This window comes from Lepisosteus platostomus, chromosome 1, assembly GCF_059453375.1.
Source record: "Lepisosteus platostomus isolate fLepPlt1 chromosome 1, fLepPlt1.hap1, whole genome shotgun sequence".
Classification (NCBI taxonomy): Eukaryota; Metazoa; Chordata; class Actinopteri; order Semionotiformes; family Lepisosteidae; genus Lepisosteus; species Lepisosteus platostomus.
In genome coordinates this window covers 39,560,825-39,585,639 of record NC_142611.1, presented here as the reverse complement: position 1 = coordinate 39,585,639, position 24,815 = coordinate 39,560,825, and the positions used below count along the sequence as shown (strand labels likewise).

The 24,815-nt window shown below is 37.1% G+C and overlaps 1 pseudogene; it reads right to left on the bottom strand.

Annotated features, from left to right (window-relative positions):
• Positions 1-3,627: 3,627 nt before the first annotated feature.
• Positions 3,628-5,455, bottom strand: LOC148677932 (uncharacterized; annotated as a pseudogene).
• Between the last annotated feature and the right edge of the window lie 19,360 nt (positions 5,456-24,815).

The window sequence follows — 24,815 nt, the reverse complement described above, 5'->3', positions numbered from 1 at the left end:
TGAACTCTGTAACCCGGAAGCTGAAGAGTAAAAGAGTAAACGACATTTTGGGGGGGGGGGGGGGTGGCAGATACTACTAGCACATTATGGATAAGCTTTTCAAATAGCGAACTCTAACGGTAATATAAATTATTACATAATCTTCTGAAGAAGTTTTAATTTAACCCTTTTCATTAAAGAAAAAAATAATTTATTCGGAAAGGAAAACGACTTGCTTCCTGGAGACACTGCTAATTTATGAGGCTTTTTCAAATATGAAGACTTTTTCTTTACAGTTTATTGGAAGCAAAACGCCCTGCAATTCTATTTTTTTTTTATCTTGCATAAAAATAAGCAGTTGCCTTAAGACAAAATTTGAACTTTATCGGGTGGTGAGTGCTATTACATAAAACAACAACTAACAGTTTTAGAATTTCATTTATTCGCGTGCTAGTATAATATAAGCGCATCTCATACGTAATTGTTTCTAGATGAAGATAACGACGATTATGGTAATAGTCTTTGCAAGCCAGGGATAATGGACTGATGCCACAGAGAATATGTTTTGGTATCAGATATAATCACTGATATTATATTGTAAATACGTTTTAATTCTGAAGATAATTCCTACGTTATCAATGCTTTCAAGCGGTGTTGAACTTTATGTCGGCAATAAATCTCTGGCAATGTCATGTGAGACAATAAATCAAAATATGAAAGAAACTTAAATTGCTTAAGTTTCACTAAAAGTAGGCAAGAGCATTTGTGGTCACATCTCAGTGTGCCTTTGTAAAGAGCTTTATCGTTTGCAGACAGTTGGCAAACAGACTGAAATTTTAGCAGGGCCACATATCAATGCCAAATAAACATTCTTCTGTTCTGCGCACACAAAGCCTTTCGTGATGACACCTAAATTCTCTGCTGTCGGTATGATAAACCTTTAAATGATGATATATTTATGAACACAAATCATTGAACAAGTACCGTGCCTCGGTTCTCGCAGAGAGTAGCCCTTGTTTAAAGTTTATGGACCGAGAAGAAAACAGGTAATTCGCTTCTTTCTAAAAGCTCAATATGCTGACAATGTAATGCTGTCCTGGAAAAGACCTAGGTAAGATTTAGTAAAAAATAATGCCTGTTTATCCATTTGTAGTGTGCTCTTCCCAGTAGGTTTACATACATGCATGTCTTGTTTTCATATACACCCACAGAATATGATAATTTTACTATAAACTCTTTAAAAAATTACACTGTTCATAGAGGGTACCTCAGTTTAGGATGTCATTTAACTAAGTAAACACTAGGTGTCACTGTTTCCCATGACAACATTTCAAACACTTTTAAGGATTATGATGACAAAAATAGATATCTTTAATTGACCTGGCTTGAAACCTACTAGCTATGCACCAGTTTTTTTTTAATCTGTTACTATGATGTGTTTATTTTTATATTAAATATTTTAAATATCAAATATTGTTAATATAGAGTTTCCTTTTTGAGAATTTGATAAAAAAGAAACCAGAAATATTGCAAATTATATAAAATGTTCTTAAATAATATTCTGTGATATGGTGTCTGCATTCTTAAATTATCTTATTAAGTAGGGTCCCAGTGCTACAAGGCAGCAATGCTGATCACGTTTGCCACCAAGCCACTTCTGATAGGTCTTTAAAAGCATTACTTAAAAAATAAAGAATGATATTATGAAATATTAAATATATTAAAATATATTGTGATCTTTTCCTTTTAATTATTTTTACGTCAAAGTTTCTTAACACATCCAAAGAGATAAACATCCATTACTGATTAATATTTTTTTCTAAAAATATGTGTATACTGTACTTGGTTTTAAAAACAAGCATTTCTCATCCAGCAAAGAAATAATAGGCATTTTTAAGATATGTATTCCAAATGTGACACATTTATATTTATAATAAATATATACCTTGGTTTAAATGAAGCACTTGTACAGGCAAACATAATAAAATACATTGCCTAAAGGAGTATATTATGTTGATATACCTATTATTTAAAAGTAAAGTATGTATTGTATGTGTATTTTCTTAGTTCATCAAAGTAAAGTTGTTAGAGCAATTTAAAATGTGATTTTTCAGTTAAATATAAAAACTTTTTTAAACAGGTGAAGATACATTTCTTAATATATTACCAATTCTAAATAAAAGAGTTATGACATGTGAACTATACACTCGCTGTCAGAAGCCTGTGTTAGTACATCATTAAACTGCCAATTCAAAAAGTTCTTAAAATGATAGAAGATGAAAAAATACTGTAAGTTAAAAGGGAAGTACCCTTGTGACATACCAATAAATATGATTTATATATTCTCCCTTAGAAATATTGCTTGTTCCTAGGAATGCAATTATTTCAATATAATGAAAATCACTGCTCACTTAATAGACTATAAAAAGAAATAAAAAGTGAAACTTTTAGACACATGCATGTTAAAGTGTGTGGTGTAAGTTACAGTAGGTATCAAAAAACTTTGTGAATGTTTAACAGAATTAGCTCGACTGACTATCAAACTGTCTTCATCCATTGAAGTATAGTTCTGTTATTACTTTTTACTTTCAACAATATTTTTTCTTCTCCAAGAAGAAAAAAAACTAATGAAAAAACACAAAATACAAAGAATCTGTCACTTCTATGTGTCTCAAAGATGAATGTTGTTAAAAATGTACAATTGAAAAATGTTTCCAGGTTTGCATTACTCACTACCTCATAGCTCAGCATTGATATAATTTTATTTAAGATTTCTCTTGTTCTAAATAAAACTGTTTTAAAAAAAGGAAAACAGGAATTCATAATCCTGCATTTTGTAGTTTTATTAATAATATACAATAAATCTTATACACGGTCTTTCATTATCTTCTGTTTAAACCAACAAGGTCCTTTATACTGTACTGTACATACAATATTTATTTGCCATGATTTAAATATATATGATTTATTTAATAAATATATTTATTTTATTTAAAATATTATTTAAATATAAATAAAGGGCAATTTGTATTTAAATATCTAGAATGGTCCTCTTCTTAGATTATTGGAAACAGAAGGTTTAACAAAAATTCAGTACTAATGTTGTTGACTAATAAAGTTAAAAGACAAATTCCTAATACAAGAAATTGTAAATGGCCAATAAAGTGATCTTATTTTATCTGTAAGATTTTTTTTTTCATTTACTATATAGGAACATTGAAGCAGTTTGCAAACTGCTGTAAATTCAAATTCTTTCAAATTATGATTTCAGACTTGTTTGTCAAGATATGTTTATTTTAAATCTTAAATTGTTTGCTAAAATAATACCAGCTTCAGAGAAATGTTTGACTTGTTTGAAACCTGGATTGGTCTTTGTAACTTGGATTCAGCAGTTCTATCACTGGGCTATACCCGATGTGATGTTGATAGAAAATGTACTGTAACTTGGTGTAGTTCTTAATATTGACTAAAATACAGAATATTGGAAGAAACATCATTACGGGGTGAGTGTTACATTTCTACTTATAAATTGCTGTAAAAAAGGCATTGCCTGATTGTTAGAAAAATGTGGTATGATTTTTTAATTAGCTGTATACGAAAAGTTCTCGTGCTACCCCATTTGGATCCTTATATGCCCCTGCAGGGGGGTGCACCACAACAGATGATAAGGTCACACCTCAAGGCCTGGGATCTGAGCCAAGATGGTCTGCTCAAGATGACTTCTTTGACTATATCACAAAACTTTATCCATTGTTTATATATGGGATGAGCTTTATCAGCACTGAAATGATCATTTATTGTGATAAGAATAGAGCCAGAACAGTAATTTTCTACTGGAGAATTGAAGAATTCAGCATTCACAAGAGCGAGCCGAAAATATCCTCACTCAATAGGTAGAATGGCTTGCACTTACTAGTTAATGTTTCTAATTCGGGAGAACATCTCTTTTAATTTGTTTGAGTATCGCTGCACAATCTATAATTAATCAAGAAATCCCTTCCATCTCCACACCTTGAATGAGTGTGGTGTTAGATATGTACTTGCAGGTGATTCAGCGAACTCTGTTGCAGGGGAAAGTGCCCGGTGTGGATGATTGCTGAGGGCGGTCAAAGGAGCTGTGAACAAGAAGGTTACTCAGATTAGGTGTTTGGCGATATGAGATGATTAGGCGGTCAGGAAAGAGGGCCCCAGTGGAGGGATCATCCTGTAGGATAGGAAAGTTGTCGTTAACGGTCGTGGGGATAGAGAGTGTGTTAGGGTGGTTGGGAAGCACCAAAGGAATGTGGTTGTTAGGCCAGAGTTCCTGATCGAGTTGATAATCCAAGGGCTGTTTTTGGCTTGGGTGAGAGCCCTGTCAATAACACGGGTGGGGTATCCTCTGTTGATGAAAAAAAAGTGCATTTTGAGTGCTTGATTCTGGAAATCGATCTCATCACTGCAGAGCTGTTTTGGCCGAAGGAACTGTGAAAAAGGTAGAGAGTTTTTTATGTGTTTGGGGTGAAATGAACTGTACAGAAGATAGCTGTGTGAATCTCTGGGTTTGTAATAGACCGAAGTAGAGAGTGGGGGATGGTTAATGGATAGGTTTATGTCTAGAAACTGAAGAGTAGTGAAGGATATGTTAACTGTATATTTGAGACATGGGTGGAAGTTGGTGAAGTGATGATTCATTAGAGCATGTGGCTGCACCAACACAGTCATCAATGTATCACTTGTAGAGGTCAGGGACGAAGCCAGTGTTGGAAGCAAAGAAGCATTCGTCTACCCAGCTGACAAAAATATTGGTATAGCTGGGTCCCATTCTGGTGCACATGGCGACTCCACTAACTTGCTGGTAAAAAAGGTTATTGAAAGAGAATGCATTAAGTGTGAGTGCCAATTCTGCAATGCGTACAAGGGTGTGGGTGGGTGGATCAAGCACTGTGCGTTTGTCCAGCGTGTGCTTAAGGGCAGTAAGACCGTCATTGTGGGGAATGACGGTGTAGAGAGTTGAGATGTCCATGGTGAAAATGTAGCACTCTGGTCCCTGAAAATGGAAATAATTAAAAAGTTGGAGGGCATGGTTGGTGTCCTTGAAACATGAAGGAAGACCTTCAACCAGTGGTCTCATAAGGCTGTTGAGAAAAGCAGAGATATGAGTAATTCTATAGTTGCATGCTGAAACGATGGGGCGTCCAGGGGTGTCGGGTTTGTGGACTTTGGGGAAGAGGTAAAATTGGGATACCTGGGGATGTTCAACGATGAGCCAGTTCACTTCCCGGGGGAGCTCCTTGCTGCTGATAAGAAGAGAGATGTTGGATACCACTTCCTTTTGGAAGTCAGTGGTAGGATCCTGTTGGAGAGGAAGGTAGGCAGAAGAGTTGGTTAGTTGTCTAGAGGCTTCATTAATATACAGGTCCTTTCGCCACACCACAACAGTGCTACCTTTGTCAGCTGGTTTGATGACAATATCTTTGCAGAATATGGCGCTGCACATACCTGGAAATGTAATCTGTTTTGTGATGCAAATTGGAGGTTTTACACGTTATATTTTACTTTCTTTGAGGTTTGAAATGCACTTATCAGTGCAGGTTCTTTCTAAACCCAAAATATAAAAATCGGATTGCAGTTCCCCTTTAATTTCGTTACTTTTAAGGACTGTGAATTGGGGTCCTACAAAAGTACCAGTCCCTAAGAAGCTGGACATCCCCCAAACCCAAGTCGACCTCAACCGCTTTTACCGCAGGATTAGTCTCAGAGCACATTTTAATATAAGATCACTTTATTAGCCATATACAATTTCTTGCATTAGGAATTCATCTTTTCACATACCCCAGCTTGCTCTCTATGAGACACACAGACAGGGAGAGAAGCTTGGGGTCAGAGCGCAGGGTCAGCCATTGTACAGCTCCCCTGGAGCAGTTGGGGTTAAGAGCCTTTCTCAGGGGCCCAACGGAGTAGGATTCCTCTGCCGGCCGCGGGATTTGAAGCAGCAACCTTCTAGCCACAGGCACAGATTCTTAGCCACAGTGCCACCGCTCCGCCCCCATTTTGCTCACCCTCATCCTCACAGAGCTCATGCTCGTCAGCACTCATTCACTGTGCTGTTTGGACTTATTCCATGCTGTAAACAGAAGAAAGGAAACACAACGTTTTGGCTGCCAAAACATTTTGTTTCTTTTCTTCTCTTTCAGCATGAAATTAACCTTTTGTTGTGTAGTTAGCTCATTTGCCAGGCGTAACGGTGTGGAAATGTGCTGCTGAGAAACAGGATTGGCTTGCTGAGCCAGACTGACAGGAGGTGCTGTTATCTGAGCGTCAATGCCTGGCAAGGTAGCAGCATAGCTTCTCACCACAGGAAAGAAACCAGGACAGAAAGAAACTAGACAGCACAATGGATGAGTTGTCAGATCACCTTGTGCCCTGTGTTGGACCAGGTGCAGTCATATGCACTTCTATCCTGGAGTCCTTGCACTGTCTTTCTGTCAAATTCCATGTGGACTTTAAAATCCTCATGCTCACCTATAAGGCTCTGCATGGCTTGGCACCTCAGTACCTGTCTGAACTATTATCGCCCTACTCCCCACCTCGCAACCTTCTCTCTTCTAATTCTGGTCTCCTAACTGTCCCCTAAGCCCGTCTACATTGTAGGGGTGACAGGGCCTTCTCATGTTACGCCTCCAAGTTCTGGAACTCTCTGCCCAAGCATATCAAAGAGTCACCTTCTCTAAACTCCTTCCAATCCAGACTCAAAACCTTCTTCTTTAGAAGAGCCTTTACTTAACTGGTTCCATTCTTCACCCCTCTGCTTTTCTTAATACCACCATCCACGGTCTCCTCTCTTTATTGTAACTGTGTTTTATCTTGTGTATTCTTTTTATTTATTGTTGTTGTCATTCTGTAAAGCGCTTTGAGAAGCCACCTTTAAAGGCGCTATATAAAATAAAGTTTATCATTATTATTATTATATGGGCGGCCTGAGAAGGAGAAAGGAGAAGGAGATGGAAACAGCAAACCTGCTGCTGTATCTGGGATGCTTCTGTATAAAGCACCCTATAGCTTCCCTGCCACACCAGCAGCCATCCTCCAAATCAGCCCAGAAAAGAGAAAGAATACAGGAGAAGCACTATGACAAAATGGATTCTCCATGGTCCAGTGTGTGATGAGAGAGGGGGTACCTTGGAGAGAATATTACCATGTCTAGATGTGAGTAGGAGTGTTTCAAGGTGCATGATCCACGTTCTAGTGTAGGAATGGCTTTGTAAGTAAAATAGAGTATGTCTGATGATTAAAGGATTGTGAAAGTGTCTAGTGCAGAAAAGCTGTGCATTTGTATGAGTCTAAACCAGAGCAACCCAGCAAAAGAAAGATGTCTGCTTTGTCTTCTCTGGAAAGGGAACAACATTCAAGAACTCGGATATCAGAGGACACAGTGGGCTAGCAGTGAGGAGTTGTGAGTAGTTCAAACATTAGAACAAAAGAAAGGTTACAAATGTGATGAGGCTATTTGACTCATCTAGCTGGTTTGATAGTAGTGAATTGATCCAAGTTCTCATCCAGCTGTTTCTTAAATTAATCCAAACTATTGGCTTCAATCAAGTGGCAAAGTTCTATACTCACGCAGTCTCCAAGAAGTGCCTCCTATTCTCGCTTTTAAATAGACTTTCGTGTCATTTTTAATTGTGCCCTTTAGTTTGTGTTTTACTGTTCATTTTGAAGATTAGACTAGCAATGTCACAGTGTGCAGCTAAGGCTAGCACAACGCTTGATATCTGTATGTAAAAACAACAAGTTAATCACAACATTCAAAATATTGAGTTTAATCAAGCAAAGAGAATATTTCTTAAATAATTATGAATATTAATGGGATACAATATTCAAGCAATGAAAATTAATTTCAAAGCTGATTCAGAAAGGTCATAGCCTTATAAAAAGGGAAACAACAGAGAGCTTTAATACAGCAAATAATCAAGGTGAATACAGCACAACAACAAAGTCCAAATATTGTACTTTGCTTTATGTCTTATTTCTGCTAAATAATTTACACTAGAAAACACAGAACTAAAAAATACTTTAAAAGTGTTCTAGCTTTAACAGTTAAAATGAAAGTGGAATACCCAGTTCTTTCAATTTCTAACCATTGTCATAAAACACAGCGTTGCATTATGTGATATTTGTTCGGAACTTTGGAGCCAATGTCATATAAGTGGAAATAGACAAAGAGTGTGAAGGCATGTGGACCAAACTACAGCAAGATTGACAGAATTGCCAAGAGCTGCTTATACAGTAGAGTTGGAAAATGTTTCTAAAAAAAACCTGGGGAAAGTCAGGAAGACATCATTCTCCAGGAGTGTTTGAAATGCTAGAGATCACTATCATTATCACTGCCAGACAACAAAGTTCAAGGAAAATTTCACAAGAATCAGTTAAAGAATCACCACCTAACCAGTGTTCTGCAAGAGAGCACTTCTTCACCATATCTGAAGGACTGCATTATTGGGGAGATCATGTTTCAGAAGATACCAAGGATGTGCCTCATTCTTACAAAAGTGAGAGCAGTCCATTCAAATCTTTGAGCGGCCAAGGAAAAAGTTTTTTTGTTATATAAAATAATACCAAAATAGAAGATTTGTGCTTGTAGTAGCAAGTATTCAGAAATACAAACTGTATATTTGCTGTATTGTGTTAAAGTGCATTGATTACTGTATATTTGTTGTACTGTGTTAAAGTGCATTGATTACTGTATATTTGTTGTACTGTGTTAAAGTGCATTAATTTTCTATCCATGTTAATTAAAGATATTGTTTGTAAGAGGAATGTCTTGACAAGTGAAGTGTGTAATGTCTGGTGCTGACATGAAATGTTTCTGTTTTGGTGGAAGCTTTTGTTTAATAGTGGAAATGAATGATGTTGTGCTCCTGAATGTAGGCCTTGAAGACATGATACAGTTTCTGCAAGTGTAATAATTGAACTGTTATCTCAGAGAAGTATGTTAGACTTGTAGAAGGTTGGGGGTTTTAATCTGATATAACAATCCAGAATTATAACAGTTAATTGCAAGGGCACTTGATGACTTTTAGAAACCAATCAAACATAATTAAGAGTCTCACACACAGATTCTTAATATACAGTATATTTATTGATATAACCAAAACACGCATAACAAGCAACAACGTAATAGAATATATCTCTGTGAAACGATGTGCTGTAAACATGAATGGCTGATCATTCACTCAAGGATTACAAATATTAGAGTTAATAACTTCAAAGTTAAAATATGCATCGACTATAATGTGTTACAGTCTAACGTGTAGGTTCTATCAGTCTTACATAATTAAATCACATTCCCAGACACAAGTAAATGTACACTTATTATTGTGAAACTAAATAATAATAATAATAATAAAATAAAATAATAAAACTTGTAATAATAGTTCTCTCAAGAATAACAAAATTTAATACTCAAAGATCCATTGTCCAGACGTCCTTGATGAGTTTAAACTTGGTGCTGGTAAAAGCTGGCTGGGTTTCCGTAGCAACTACAGGACAGAGTGAAAACTTTTCCTTGCTCTGTGCTCAGGCAGCTCTGCCAAAGTAGCGTCCTGTTGACTTTGGTCTTTAAAACAGTATGCTCACAGTTTGTCTTCTTGAGGCCTGCAAGATGAACAAAAAGCTATAGCTTTGTTCACAATATTTTGGAAATAAAAATAAATAAATCTAATTCTAATTGTTTAATTTAGATGATCAGCAGAAAATAACAGCTAGATTTCTTCTCTTTCAGGAAGAATATCTTGGGCATAATTCTGTACTATACTGATTCACTCTCTCGGCCTGACTTCTTGGAGAAAGTTTAAGTACTGACCGGGACTGCTTGCAGTTACGTGGTTGTAAAAGTCAGTTTGCCAGTTTAGAGAGAGATTGAGAGAGCCAGGCTGGAGAAAAAAAAAACTTTTGACTTGTGTTCCAGTTTACTGTATATGGTGCAACATCACTAGTTGGTGATTGGCCAAGAGGTCATCAGGTTTGGTTCTGGTACCCACCCTACAGATCCCCAATTGTTGGATCTTCCTTGGGGTGATTTGACCATGCCACGTGACTTTAGGTCCATCAGGTCCAGACGTTTCATTGCTCTCTACTAGACATCCAGGCACCAGCAGTGGACATCCGTCATAGGAGTTTAGATTGTCACTTTCCTGGGGAGGAAAAAGACAACTCATTTCCTTTACTTTCCCACATGCAAAGACCACTAGGTCATCCTGTGGCTGAGATCATAAAGAGGGGCATCTTTAGCTATATTCCACTGCTGTCACACAGACAGCACCAGGCTGCTTGGTCAAGGCACACAAATATTATTAGATATCTTTAATAACATTTAATTCTAAGTGAAATAATAGGCCTTGTCCTTACACACCGAATGACTGAAAAGCAGAATAATCTAATCCACAATGGTCCAAGATGCTGCATATTTTGTTGATGAGAATGGGATACCAAACCAAGTTTGCAAAGCACAATGAATTAACTATCCATAGCCTTAAACAATGTTTTAATTAATAAACTACAGTTATTCCAATGCACACAGAGAAATGCTGGTACAGTATATTCAAGTTTGGAGAAGTTTATTTCTGTGAAAAGTGTTCATTAAAACAAAACAATATACCAATGTGTAGGTTCAATAAATTGATTAGGACTTGGTTTGCCACAAACATTATTTGCAATATTCAACTATTTTGAGACATAATTAAATCCTTCTACAAGCATATTTACATGCACTCGCAAAATGCAATATCATTCAATGATTTTCTTTACTTACAAAAGTAAAGGAATTAAGGAATGTTATATGAAACAAAACTTTTTTTATATCAAAGCAATTATATAGCCTAGATCAGAAAAGGGAAATATATAAACTGGTGCAATTTCTGAGACTTGAGCATCTGTGTTTGCATGTTTTGTTTATAAATAGAATTTAATTTTGGCAAGCATCCATCCATTTTCTGACTGCTTCTACTGATTCAGGGTCACAGGGGAGCCAGAGAATATCTCAGTTTTGGCAACAATACAAAATAAAAAATCAATAAAGCTTTTTTTAAAAAAACACATTTAAAGATAAAATAGTGTCATATTATGTGCAAAATTGTATTCTTAAATAATTTTTAAAGTGAGAGAGAGAGAAATAAATGTATAGGAATAAAAGAAATGTAAATATTTGGACAGATCCTAAGATGACAGCAGCAAAAACTCATAATTCCAGTTTTAATCTCCAGATGGAAGATACCAAGAGTTGACCATAAAGTACGACAATCAAATTCAGTAAAAAATGCAGGAGGAATGAGTAAATGAAGTAATTCTTTTAATTATTTTTCATGTGTAGAATTTTATATTACAATTTTTATTCACAAGAATGTGCTACTTTTAGTAAAACTTTCATCATTAAGGTATGAGTAATTCCTTCCTGAGTCTACAGAGGAAAAAAAAAAATATTTGAAAGGTGAAAATTTAGCAGAAGACCAGAAGAATGGGAATGTTTTTTTTTCACTTCAACTTTTGATAAGACATTTAACAAAATGTAATTTTGAGACAGAAAAAAAGGAGCAAACGGTTGCCCTGGAGATCCTTAAAACATTCAGCTAATCTCTAGATGAATTCAAATAAATGAACATGTAAATATCATCTCTTTATATTTATAATGTATTTGTCAGTGAACTATATGATATACATTTTTAATTTTAAAATATTTTTGACTTAGAGCTTATAATCCTAATATGTTCAAAAATATATTCCAATGTGTGCATTTACCCAACCTTGATGTACACGGTGCAAAACTAAATACATTTCTCTGAAGTATGAATAAACCTTTACATTTTTACACAGAAATGGTCTGTGCCTCAAAGGCCTATAGATTTAATAGAGATTCCCAATTCTCTTTATATATTTATTGAAATTATTACATTCTCTGAGTTGCGGGCTCTATTTCCTCTGTGGCTTTGATGTTTGCTTGTAAAACCAGAACACAAAATGTTGTCATTTTTCATGGCATGACTTTGCTTCTCGTCAAATGCTTTTATCTTATAAGACCTGAATCATAAAGCAGACAAGGCTCTTTGGGGACGTGACAAGTAAATGTCTAAAACCTGTAAAGCATCACTAATCTCGGCCATAGTATTTGATTTTTCTTTTTGCATCCAGGTAAATTGCTGTTAACAATCACATTCTATGTTTACAAGAAGAGTATTTCTGTTGAAATATTTATAACTGCACGCTAGTAGTCTTTCTTGTTAATATATTCCTCTTCTAGTGTTGGCTTAGGTCACTTTAATTGGCTTTCCTCTTTGAAGAAACATTGAATTAATTGGGTCTTCAGTTGAAACAGTCTTCCAGTGTTACAAAAGCCCTGTGGAAATTACAAACACACTAAAACTTGAGGTTCACTTGCTAAATGTTTACATGAAGCCAGAAATTCATATTGTTACAAATGGTGGGTTACGAAAATGGTGAAGGAATTGACCAAGCAGTTTAGTCAATCAGTAAAATAATTATTCATAACCACCAACTTGCAAGTGATTTCTCCAGAATATACCTGATCAGTTGGTATAATTAGAGACACGTGAATTCTTTATTCTCTGGCACAGTTTTGGTGAAAAGAGCAATAATCCAGGCACAGCTGGTTAAAGAAATGTTTATTAACAATGACAAGACCAACACTACACTACACACAACATAAACATACAGCATACAAGTTACTATGTTTACTGTATGTACAAACAAGGCATTTCAGAGGTCTAACATCCTACTCACCCAGAAAACTTCAGACTGCTACTAAATATTGAACTCTTAAATAATGCCCACAGAGGCCACAATAAGAGATAAGCTGCCTTCTTAATAAATGCAATACAACCTGCACTTAAATCTCTTTCTCTGCAAACCCAGATGCCACAAAATAATTGAGAGCCTATCTCTCTATTCTAAAAATCCACCCACAAACAAGAAAGACGTCTCTAACCTGTATATTTAACCTAGAAAACCCATGTTCCCTAATACTTAGCTCCAACGAGGTTTTGTTTGGATGATCATAAAGTAGGGGCTCTCACCTGGTGAAAGCTTCAAGTTCCAATTCCTCCTGACTCCTCTTTTGTGTTCTGACCTTCTTTCTCTCCTCTCTCCTCGTACTCTTCTTCCTCCTGCTTCCCCTATACCTTCTCTTGTCAAAATGTAATCTTATATGGTATATTTTTGAAATGATCATTGACATTCATTAACCTTAATTAACTAGGTAAACAAAGTTTAACTTTAAAATAGTTTTTGATCAGGGGATCTCCCACATCTCAGCAAACATCCCTCTGCTTTGAAACTGGAACAGTTTACATGGCTAAGTGTCACACACTTTATCTAAACTCTAGAGACACTTCCTAGTCACCTATAGCTGTAACAATATAAAAGGGACCTTGGCAATATTGCACACTAAAGAATGTGTTTGCAGGCTTAGAAACTCTAAAGAGCATAGCTGAATGAGTTAAGCTTAATCATGGTGATCACTGTTTCTGAAAACATCACTCATCATTGTTAGATGGTTCAACTAATAAAGGCATTCAATCAGAGAGAAGGCTGATGTTTATAGCCCACAAATTCTCTGGATTGAGCCTGGATTGTGTCACTAGTTAGTCGGGATTCCCCAACAGGCGATGTGTAAATAGCAGAATGCTGTTGGATTAGGCTAGGCATTAGTTGGCAGGAGTCCTCTCAATGTCGAGAACAAAGTGACCCTTGTAACCTCTCTGTAAGGCATGTGGAGATTGAAGCATATCCAACAATTAATGGCTCTGACAGGGGAGTCATTTGGTGGAACATATCTGTTGATGGAGCCATCTTTGTCACGCCCTCATCCAACCAGATTCCCACACGGAGGCGCACTCGTGCTAATTACACTCCAGCCCCGAGCACCTCTTCCAAACGACACCGCTCCTGCCAATCAGCCAACCATGACACTCCATCAATCAGCGCACCTTCCTCCTCTCACAATATTTAAACCCTCCAAACCCTCTGCTCTTTGCCCGGTATTGGTCGCCCTTTGGAGCTCCTACCTCGCCTTCAATTTCTAAACCTTCTCTTCGCTCTTCAAGACACGAACCACAAACTTGCCTTTGACCATGTCTCTCGCTTAGCCCTGTTTGCTCTGGAAGCTACCTGCCTGTCTCCTGACTGCCTGAGGTACCGCACAGGGTCTGTCCTCCCGATTGCTCAGCGGGTCATTCGTGACAGTCTTGTTGGCCCACCACCTGCAAAATAAAGGGTGAGGGTCAGGTGTGATGCCAGTCTAGTGGCAGGCATAAGTGGAAAGGACCTAGAAATCAATTATCACTGATAGGATAATCAGAGCCAGCAACAAATTGCCAAAGTTTAACTATGTTATGCTGATTAGCCCTAATAAGGGCAAAACAACTGTAGCATTTTGAAATGGCCAATTTATCCAATTTATATAGCCTAAGATTTATGGCAAGTTCTGGTTGTTCTTAAAAAAACACATGTGTGAATGGAACATAAATATACAAGAATTACATCAAACAAAATCCAAATAAATTGCAATTTGCTATATGTTTCATAATAAGTGAGAAAACAGATGTGTACAAAGAATTATGTAGAGGAGAGGTATGTTTAGTTGTTCTTTCATATTTTGGAACAACATTTGAAGGTTGGATTGTTAACTCCTATGCAGAGGGGATGAGTGGCTTTTAACAGTTCATAAGTCATTACAACATGCATAAGAAATGTATGGAGCTTTGGGACATTCCCAGTAGTATATAAATTATTCAGTATCCAAATGATTGCTTGATCTCAGTAAGAATAAAAAAACTCTCTTTACAGAGGAGAAGAATAAATCTGTCATCTTAAGCAGTATTCGCATTTTCTTTTATATTCCACACTGTGAAAAACAAAGAAAGAAGAGCCTTTACTTTCACCTCTGGAACAAAATCTGTAACCAATCATACTGAAGAAAGGGCATCAAAAATGCCAGATGGCATAGGTTAGCCATACAGTACAGTAGCTTACTATTTGCTCACTGTTTGCTGAGTCAACACTGACTAAGAACACTGTTGGAGGACGTAACTAAAGTAAGAGAATGGAATGTCATTCTCTGAATAGTACTAAATAATAATGATAAAAATAATTTTAAAAGAGAATTCTGCTAGTCTAAAAATAAATATAATTATTAAGAGAAGTATAGACAATCTAAGTAGTGCATCAAAGCCGTATTTATTACAATTTCTTCTTCATTTCCTTTGGTATTTTGTGTCCTGTACCTACCTAGAGGTTTGTAATTCAGTAAGCTATTATGCTAAGCACAACCAGTGTAATCACAGATACATTTGTATATATAGATATAGGTTTTTCTCATTCAGCTTTGTTTCAAAAGCAAATTTGACATTCATTTGACATTCAAAAGCAAAAATACCTTGAAACCCTTACTTTACAAAGTATTACGTAGCTAAGGAGTTACTACTAAGTAGCTACTGAAACAATGAAGAAGGAATGCCTACATTAAACTGGTAAAACTGATTAACAGTATTACATTTAATCTCATCCAGTTCTGTTTTGATTTTTCTTGATTTCCCAAGTAAAACTATTGTTATATTAAAATTCCAATTTATGCAAATTAGAAAATAAAACTAAAAATGCATCTCTGTTATAGTTGTATATTACTATTCCCTAAGTCTTTTACAAATTATATTATTTGGCATTTTTACATCATGAAGTGATGTCTGTGTCAGACAAGAACTATTGTCAGAAACTAATATCATAATTCATCGGTAACATCATTCTTTTTAGGCTCTTATTCTGCTCTGCAGCTCCCTGATTGAATGACAAAGAGGTAGGAAACAGGACAAATTGTATTTGAGTACCACATTTTTAATTTTCACCTAATAAACTTAATGAAACCAACATGAAATTAATTTTCTATAGTGCGCAAAGAATTACAAAGTATCAAAGTGATAGCTTATTTAAATGGAATAAAAATGTGATGCTTTTTTGTTGTCTTGGCAATTTCCACTGATGTTTCAATTCAAGGTTTTCTAAATGGCTTAGTGAAAATGTATTCCTAGCATAGCATTCTAAACTCGAAAGTTATTTTATCTATAAACTTTTACACTGGAGTGTGTGCATGCTGTTGCATAAAATGAGAGAAGAAAATACTTGCTCCTGGCAAGAGAAGCAGTGGTGAATAAATTACAAAGAAAAGACCACAGAATGAACACTGCAAAGAAATATCAAACGCTAAAGTGAAAAGCTATAGTAATTGCACAGGTATTCACTTTCTGAGTCATTATTTGGGGTAAGCACCTTTGACAGCCATTATAGCTGTGAGTCTTTCTGATTTCGTCTTTACCATTCTTGCACATTGAGTTTGTTTTTGGCAAGCTGATTGGTGACTGCCAATGGACAGGATTTTTCAAGTCTTACCAGGGATTTTTGGGTCATTTGCAAGTCAGGACCTTGATTAGGCCACTCAAGGACATTCATTGCTATACAGATGCAGCATATGTGTACCACTTCTGTGTAGCTTTGGGCTTGTGCTTTGGGTCCTTGTATTGTTGAAAGGTGAAAGGAAAATGTTCACACTGTTTTTGAGTCTTTAGACTGGGCAGATTGAAACAGGTTTTCCTCTAAAATTATTTTGGACTTTGCAATGGACTTTCTGTTCAATTTCACCCTCAGTTTCGACAAACCTCCCATTCCCTTCTGTTCAGAGGATGCCCCATTACATAATGCAGCAACCACCCAGATTGGATAATGATCACAGCGTTCAACTGTCAGTACTATTTTGGCTCACACATCAACTCAGTACAATATATGATACCAATATATTTACATTCATCTCTGAGATCACTTTTTAATGAAACACAGATAGAAAATACTGTATATTTGCTGATCATCTTCTATTGGAAAAAAGATATTTCTCAAATGTAATAAATAAGGTAAAATTTGCTTACTATCATTAAATTGTTTATTGCTTATTGAATTTTACTGTTAACTCTCAGGTTGATCATCCATTGTAGTAAGTAAAATGTAAGAGGTTCAGGTGAATTCACAAATTTAACATATAGTAGATGGCTCCAAAATTAAAAAAACAAACAAACAAACAAACAAACAAACAAATGATAAAATCAATCATCAGGATAATCAGTAGCTATTAAATGTATGGTTACAGATCTATAGTTTATATTACACTGGAAACCTGTGTCTTACTTGCAGGGTTAGACAATCAAATAAATCCAAGCAAATAAGGGTTGAAAGATAGAGGTAACTTTACTGATTTGTATCACTCGAATCTGCTGAGAGCTAGACACAGAATTCTGGTGTGGTCTGATATATCCTATCATTATTGAACACCTCTTAATGTGTCCACAGCTTGTGTTGTTGGGCAATTTTACCTCAGTGGAGTTATTTTTTTTACTCATATACTGTACATCTCAGCCTGATAAAATAACAGTTTCAGGAGACCAGAATGTAATTACAGTGTGTCAGTGTCAGTAAATCCCAGCTCTTCCCTGGCAGTATTCATTCATGAAACTAATAAAACACTTTTGGATCCTCAGAGAAGACCATTTACTGATGATGAAGTGACTGGTTTTGATTTGCCAAATTTGTTTCAGCTCATTTAGAAAATATGCACTCAAGTGTGAAGAATTAAAACCATTTGCTTCTTTTATCTCTGCTGCTAAATATGCATTGCAGAGAAAGTAGGATAATTCTTCTCAGACTTACCTCAAGTCTCTGAAGAAATGTTTAGTTAATTCTTTATGAACTCCTGATTTTAACAGCTAATGTGTGCTTCTTCTTTGATTTATTTATGGATTCATAAAATCATACAGGAAAACACCCAGAACTATGTAAGGGCATCCAAATCCTGAAATGAAAAGAGTTGACAGTAAAAAAAAAACAATTAACCAAAATGCATGAGCAAGCAGAGATTTAAATAGTGCACTTAAATGTTTAAGCATTCCCTGAGTTCAATTTCACTCTTTTTTCTTGACCCCCCGAACATTCTGTTTGCTTTTTTATTGCTTCCTCACATTGCCTTGATGAGGGCACACACATACCCGTGCAAACACCCAGATCCCTTTGTATGTTATTTCCTGCAGTTCTGAATCACCAATCCTATTTAATGTAAAATGTATACTGTTGGCTTCTATTTCCAGTGTGCATCTTTTTGCACATTTCAATGTTAAATTTCATTTGCCATGCGTCTTCCCACTAAATTATTTTCTCTGGCAGCTATTTCTGTCTTTTCCCCTCACCCTAAGTTTATCATTTATACTGTATGGAGCTCACTAATAATTGTGTCCATCCAGCCAGCTGGAGGATGATGAAGACATGGAGAGTTATGATGCAATCAGGTCTATATTGATATATTAAAAAATATACTTCCGTAGTGATGTCAATTTCAATATTCCACTTGTTTTCAAAATAATGAATACTCCTATGTGGCTGTGGGCGTTATTTTGACCAAATGCACCCTCTAGGACATTTTTTAACATTAAATAGTTAGGTGCAATCTAAAAGAAAATCACCTCTACCATTTCTGACCCAAGTATTTGAATGATGAAACTGTTCTGAAAATGTAGTGATACTTCAAATATTGACAATTTTGCAACTGTATGTAGTTACAGGGGGCAAGCAATAAATTATTTAATCTCTCTACTTATGATGTCACTGTCACTAAATAGAAAGAGCTAAGAAGAGAATTTCTTTTTATACCCAGCTGAACAATTGAGTCTAACTGTAGGTGTTACGAAATATCACTATTGAATCAAAAGCAGTCTGCAGACTACACACAGCAGAAGCTAATTGCCTCTTAGTAACTACAGTTTAAGGGCGTGAATGTTTTAAATTGAAAAGACTTTGTCCAGAGATGGACTTAAAAGAAAATCAATTGGAACAGTTGGATTCCACACTCCCTAGTAGAAAGAAAGAAATGTGATGCATATAATAGTTTTGTTTTTCCAAGTTATGCATAACAAGCTGTTTCAAAGGTACATTTTGTACAAAATATATTTTTAGATATAGATCTAAAATGTTAATTGCAGGTAATAAATAATGTACCAATGCAGGACTGGGATTGGCCACGGTGGTTGATGCCCTGTCTGAGGCGGCAGAGGCACTGATGTGAAGTTAGCGAAAACCCCCCCAAAAAAAACACAAAAAGGAAAAAAACAAGACTGACCACTTTGCACAGCTGCATCCAGGGTGGATTTACCTTGTCTAACAGGGTCCAGTCTGGAAGAAAAGGAGCATGAGGCCAAAACAAAAATAAACTCAACCTGTTTCGGTGAAGGATACACGGGGGGACAGGGGAGGAAAGGTTCAGCCTGCCCTGGTGGAGGATACACAGCGGGACAGGTGAGAAGAAAAAGAAAAGAAAATGAAGGAAAAATGAAGGCCTTACGCTCTCGTCACAGTCCCCTCCTGGACTGTTGCTGGAAGGTCCTCCCTTTGCGGGGGTCTGCTCGTCCTTCTGGGGTGGGGCTCTGTGTGTTTTTAAAAGGACCTCACAGCTGCAGCTCGTCCTTAATTAGCCGGATGGCTGTGGCTGCCCTTAATCCAGGGCTCCGCCTCCACACTGAACACACCCCCATGTAATGCCACGTACCCCCCCCCCCCCTCGGCTGACCGAAGATCAGCCAATTCCAAAGGCCATTTCCCGCTCTGAAAAACAACCACCAGAGGAGGCTGGATGGGACGAGAAAAAAATAATACCCCTTTTGGAGAAAATAAAATGCTGCCTTATTGCAGAGTCCAGGCCGAAATAATTAAAAAAGAAAAAATGCTTTTGACAATCTGCTCCAGACTGGATGGAAAATGGGAGCCGCTTTCGATAGCAGGGGAAAGCGGGGGAGTGCCTTTGATAGTGGGGCCCACTTTTGATAGTATAGAAATATAGTATAGTATAGAAGTATTGACAGCGGGGAAAAGGGGGGCCGTTTTGAACACTGTGAGGGATCCAGAGGGATCCAGCCTGGACCAGAAGAAAAGAAAAAGGCCTGAACCCTGAAGCAGTCACAGTGAAAGAGATTTAGATGAGCATGATTGCTACCAGCTGTAGTGCTTGTGCCTCATTCTCAAGTGGAGGAGGAAAAAGAAAAAAATGCCGGTTTGCTAACCTCTTCCACTGTGGACCCATGTTGGGTTCTGCATGTAACAATGTGAGAATGGGTAGAGTCGCGTAAAACACCGGTAAAAGTCGACGCCCAGTCTGAGATGGTGAAATCACCAGTGTGAGGTTAGCGAAAAACTGAAGAAAAAAAAAAACGGAAAAAAATACACCGCTTTGCACAGCAGCGTCCAGGCTGGACTGTCCCTAGTTAATGGGGTCCAGCTTGGGGAAAAAGAACCACTGGGCACCACAGTATCCAGACTTGACTTACCCTATCTAACAGGGGCCAGTATGGGAGAAAAGGCCAAACACAAAATAAGCCCTACCCTGTCATGGTGGAAGATACATGGCAGGACAGGAGAAAAGAAAAAGAAAAGAAAATGAAGGAAGAACGATGGTCTTATGCTCGCGTCACAGTCCCCTTCGGGACAGTCCCCTGTTGCTGGAAGGTTCTCACCTTGCGGGGGCTGCTTGTCTCTCCAGGAAGGTGCTCAGTGTGTTCTTCAAGGGCTCTCACAGCTGTGACTTATCCTAAATCAACCAGGGCAGCTGTGGTTGCTAAGGCCTACGCGTAATGCCACAATCCAAATTTTGAAAATACATAAAATTTAGTTTAAAGAGAGTATTTTTATCTGTCTTCACATTTTTTAGATTAAAATAAAAAATAAAATAATATTGTACCAAACATGATGAGATCACAACATTTTGATCTCTTCTTTGACGTTGTCAGACTTCTAGCAAGGGCAGGTGATGACACTTGTTGTCAATGTGGGCACAAATAACATTTGATTAAGCAGTACACTTTCCATCCAGAACAAATTTAAACAACCTGGCAAGAAATGTAAGAAGTGGACTTAATCAGTCATTTTGTCAGGAACCCTACCAAAGGTAACTGTAACTGGGCAGAGGTGACCAATTACAAATCAATCTGTCAACACAAAACATTGATGAGGACATGGCCTGCAGAAGAAGGATCTAGCTTTCTGTGCCACTGGAAATATTTCCAGATGTGACGGATTACATCTGCAGCAGTTGGCTTGGTAGAATCCACAAAAACTTCCAGAAATATATAAACTGGAATGGAAGGGGTAGACACCAAATAAACTTTTAAAGAAATTTACATGGGAAACAAAGATCAGGGGAGAACAAAAGAGAATAACAAAATAAAGGATTGAGTACTGTGATTACGTGCTTATACTGTACTTAATTTAGACCTTAAGCAAGAGGAATACACATTTTTGGAATCTATGTTCACAATCATTCAGAAATATTCCAATAGTAAAGTAGTAGGTGTATGCTATAGATTACAAATAAGAAATATCATCATCATATAACATGTAGCTTATAATTTAATACTTCCATCCATGCGTCTTCTAACCTCTTCTTCCAATTCAGGGTCCCGGGGGAGCTGGAGCAAAAGGGGCAAGACGGAGAACACTCTGGAGGGAATGCCAGTCCATTACAGGGCAGACAGACACAGACACTCAAACACTTATACAGATCCAGCCAGTCGGAATGCGTAACCAGATAATTCAGCAATTTTGCGGTGCACACATCTCGGTTCACCACACTGCGTAGCACTTTTTTAAATATTCTGTTGTCGGACTGCATTATTTTGTGAAACCACCAGGTGGCATGTAGAAGCATTTGGGCTAACACCAGAAAACGCCAGGCTTGGAATCCACTAGTTAATATAAAATTGTCAAAACATTTCGAAAAAATAGCCACAAGTATTAGTTTTAGCTGCCAAAATTTATTTAGTTACACGATTTAAAATTAATATTTCTTATGAAGTGGTGCAGCCATGGTACAGTAGCTCAGACAGCTACTGTAGCTCTTGACCAGAAGGTCCCAGGTTTAATCCCAGGTAGGGGCAAGTGATGTAGTGTAGGTTGCTCTAATTTCTTCCAGACAGCTCCCAGAATTCCGGGGGTTAATCCCTCTGGGGATAATAGGCCGGCTGGACCACATCAACTCCACCTCGAGTGTTGGATAGTCAAGAAAAATGGTGACCCTAGCCCCCCATTGCCCCTTGGGCCTTTATGGCCTGAAAAGGGACCTAGCTATGAAGTGGTGTTAAATAGGTACTACAACTTTTTTACAACAACAGTAAATAGTGTTCTTATTACATACTCAGGTTAAAAAAAAAAGTTTTTTTTTAAGTATATAAACTTTATATACTTAGAACACGCACATCAACGCTTTTCCAAGTTAAATATTTTGATGCATACATTTTTTATGAGGAAGGTGGAATACAGTTGTGTACATTATACTTCTATTGTTTTTAGCTTCAGCTACCAAACTTTCCCTTTAGTTGTAAAATTCGATATTAAGTAGATTTAAACATGCACAGTAGAGAAACAGATTAAATGAAGCAATCGTTTTATGAACATTTAACACACTACAAGTGCCACCTATTGATTGCCTCTGGCCAGTAAATTATATAACACAATGCAATGTGTTACAGGAAACGCATTTGGAAGAAATAAGCCATGTTCTTAGTGGCTGCATCTGTACTCAGGGCCAATTTCCCAGAAGTCAATTAACCTACCAGTATTTTTTTTGATTGTGGGAGGAAAGTGGAGCACACTGAGGAAACCCATGTGAGAACAGGGAGAGCATACAAACTCCACATAGATAGCAACCATGGTCTGCAACTGAGCCCAGAGACCCAACACCATGAGGCAGCAATACTCACCACCGTGCCACTATGCTGCTCTATAATTCCATACTGTATAACAAAATTAAGAATTGATTAATTATTGATTTATAGGAATACAGAAGAATATCTTGGGATTCATGTAAAGCAAGAAGAAAAATAAACTGAAACTGTTCACTATGTCAATATAGAAACTTAAAATAAGAATATTTATATCAGTAAAGCAGTAAGAAAGCACACTACACAAAGGAAGCAATTTTGCTTAAATATAAAATATTATACTAGTATTTAAGAAAAGTATTTCAGTTTTCACCTGACATTTCTTTATATATTCTGATGCCTTCATTTGTGTCTGTCATGCTTTTGGTCTATTGTGTGCTTGTTAGTTTTGAAGGCGAATGGATTAAAGAAGGCATGTGATCTTACTCAACAATCCCTGAGAAGAGGGTGTGTATTATTATTAATCCTTTGGATATTGTTTGTATGTAAGATGATGCTACAGAGCCACTTTTATATAACGCTATATTGTATTTTTAGAACACTAGATATAGTGTTACATAGAATGGGCTATGAAATCCCAAAGACTTTTTTAAATAAAAGTTTTTTTTTAACATTCTGTGAAGAATTTGGTGGTTGAGAAATAAGCAAAATCTTAAAAGACAAGTATTTTACATAAAAATGGTATTTACAGATCACTACTGTATATTCACAATATGAAAGAGTTCTTGGATCCTGTTACCTTAATTCTAATCTACTATCAGCACATTTCTAGCTTTACCTTCAACATGCCTAGCAATGCACTCAGAAATGGACATACTTCTTTTATAAGGTAGGGTGAAACTGCTTTCTGTCACGATCGTTACTCCTCCTCTTTAGGGCGCTCCAGCCCTTCTTCGTTCTGTCCCATTCCCCACACCTGTTCCTTATTCCAGCCCCTCTTTAGTTCAACCTTTAATTTATTTACTTTGGATGGATCCCCTGGTCTTGGACTCTGCCTCCCATTTTGGATTTCCCTTTTGGATTTATGCTTGGATTGTTTGCCCCGGACTCACTTCCCCTGGACACCTGCTCACCTCGGCCCCCCTGTCTCCTGACCCACTCCTGCATGATATTTTTCCCTATTGTTTCTTCACCTTCCGGATCGTGTCGTCCGCATAGGGCCCGGAAAGAACTGTTCCTGACACTTTCATAAATTAAATAATCTTCCACAGTTGAGACTTTCCTCTAAACAAATAAGCATAATGTTTACAAACAAGAGGAGGCAGTCATCCATCTGGCCATCTTGTAGTTAGTGGCTTATTGATCAAAAGATCTCATCCAGACATTTCTTGATGGAAGACTGTGATGAAACCACCTGAAAGTAAATCCAGGATTGGTGACAGAAATCTAAAAGTGCTGTGTTGAAAACTACAGTATCTACACAAAAAGAAGAAACTACTGAACAGTTAATAAAAGGAATGATCTGTACTCCTTCATGGAAAGTTCCTTTTACCAGTTCAAATTAGAAACACTTGGCTGTGTTAGTCACACAGACATGGTATAATTGATGAGTCAGACAGGGACAAATTTGCTACACTATGAGTGGCAGATTAAATACGCTAAACCCCACCATTGTCTCCAATTGATGAACAGGAGGCCTCAATTTAATCTAGGGATGAGACAGGCTCTGTAATCCTGAGACAACATGGTGGAGAAAACAAATAATGGCATGACTGTGGACTTCCAAAAGGTAAGATAAGAACAACAACACTTTATTGACCCTTTACAATTTCTTGCATTAGGAATTTGTCTTTTCACATACCCCACCTTGCTCTCCATGAGACACAGACACAGAGAGAGAAGCTTTGGGTCAGAGCGCAGGGCCAGCCATCATACAGCACCCCTGGAGGAGTTGGGATTAAGGGCCTTGCTTAGGGGCCCAATAGAGTAGGATTCCTCTGCCAGCTGCAGGATGTGAACCAACAAACTTCCAGCCACAGGCACAGATCCTTAGCCACAGAGCCACAGAGCTGATAGATAGAAAGCATTTAATACATACTGCATATTTACCTA